Source organism: Chiloscyllium plagiosum, unplaced genomic scaffold (assembly GCF_004010195.1).
Source record: "Chiloscyllium plagiosum isolate BGI_BamShark_2017 unplaced genomic scaffold, ASM401019v2 scaf_72909, whole genome shotgun sequence".
NCBI lineage: Eukaryota > Metazoa > Chordata > Chondrichthyes > Orectolobiformes > Hemiscylliidae > Chiloscyllium > Chiloscyllium plagiosum.
Genome location: NW_025165863.1, coordinates 1 through 1,654, shown reverse-complemented (window position 1 = coordinate 1,654; position 1,654 = coordinate 1). Strand labels below are relative to the sequence as shown.

The 1,654-nt window shown below is 55.3% G+C and overlaps 1 long non-coding RNA gene across 1 annotated transcript; it reads left to right on the top strand.

Annotated features, from left to right (window-relative positions):
• The first annotated feature begins 107 nt into the window (after positions 1–107).
• Positions 108–1,472, top strand: LOC122545218. The gene is made up of 3 exons (XR_006310519.1): positions 108–234; positions 852–973; positions 1,353–1,472. It is a non-coding gene; the product is annotated as an uncharacterized LOC122545218 (long non-coding RNA).
• The last annotated feature ends 182 nt before the right edge of the window (positions 1,473–1,654 follow it).

Below are 1,654 nucleotides of genomic sequence, written 5' to 3'. Positions count from 1 at the left end.
TCCATGTTGACTTCATGTTCTAATCCGACCCTGCTCTTCCAAAAATTTAGAAACCTCATCCTTCATCCCCTCCCCTCTCACACTCTCTCTCTCTCTCTCTCCCCGTGTGACAGGCAGCTGGCGCTGTGTCTATCTGAGGTCGAACGCTGTGAGCTGTTCGTGGGGATCCTGGGCGAGAGATACGGACAGACGCTGTCGGAGTACCCTCTGCCGGACCTGCCTCAGTTCGAGTGGGTAAGGAGGAGCCTCTTCCCCCCTTTCTCTCCTGGACCCTCCCCATAGTGTAGAGGGAGCTTTACTCTGTATCTAACCCCGTGCTGTCCCTGTCCCTGGGATGGGGGGGACAGTGTAGAGGGAGCTTTACTCTGTATCTAACCCCGTGCTGTCCCTGTCCCTGGGATGGGGGGGGACAGTGTAGAGGGAGCTTTACTCTGTATCTAACCCCATGCTGTCCCTGTCCCTGTCCCTGTCCCTGGGATGGGGGGGACAGTGTAGAGGGAGCTTTACTCTGTATCTAACCCCGTGCTGTCCCTGTCCCTGGATTGGGGGGACAGTGTAGAGGGAGCTTTACTCTGTATCTAACCCCGTGCTGTCCCTGTCCCTGGGATGAGGGGAATGTGTAGAGGAAGCTTTACTCTGTATCTAACCCCATGCTGTCCCTCTCCCTGGGAGTGTTTGACGGGGGAGACAGTGTAGAGGGAGCTTTACTCTGTATCTAACCCTTTGCTGTTCCTGTCCCCAGGTGAAATCTTATCCCCCCGTGCTGTCCCTGTCCCTGGGAGTGTTTGATGGGGAGACAGTGTAGAGAGCGCTTTACTCTGTATCTAACCCTTTGCTGTTCCTGTCCCCAGGTGAAATCTTATCCGAAGCAGCGTTCAATCACGGAATTGGAAATTATGCAGTTTCTCCGACTCCATGACGTGTCCCCCAGTGAACACGCCTTTTTCTACACCAGAGATCCTTCTGTGCTGAGGTAGGAGGCGATAGTGAGCTCACTCTGGACAGGAATGGTGTTCTCAGAGTGGATCGAGCTCCCCCATTGGCTTTCACTCTGTATCCCTGTTTTGGGTGGGGCGGGGTGCTGGGGGCTGTCACAGCGCCATCTCTTGCCCCAGAGGGCAAATTGCGAAGGAAACATTCATTGGGAGTGAATGGGGAGGGGATTGGGGGTCCATGGGGATTGTGTCCAATGGGAGTGAATGGGAAGGGGGTTTGGGATCCACTGGGATTGTGTCCAATGGGAGTGAACGGGAAGGGGGTTTGCGGTCCATTGGGATTAGAGTTATCCAATCTGACCCGGAGCTGTGTATGGTAATGGCCAGTGACTGTGTTCCCGTTCCCTTGCTCTCCAGCTCCATCCCAGAGGAATATCGGCCGGATTTTGAGTCGGAGTCAGAGGAGGCGAGATCGAGGGTCTCCGAGCTGAAGAGTCATCTGAAGGACGCTGGATTGCTGGTGTTGGAGAAGTGAGCACTCATCAACCTTCCTGTCCTGCCGTTGCAGCCCCCAGCGACTCTCCCCTCGTCCCCCCTCGCCCCCTCAAATCCTGATGGGATCTTGCTGTGCGATTCTCACTGTGTCGTACAGTAAGATTAACCACACCCCCCGCAAACAACAACTCCCGGTCTCTGACACCGCTCTGGACTCTCTCTCT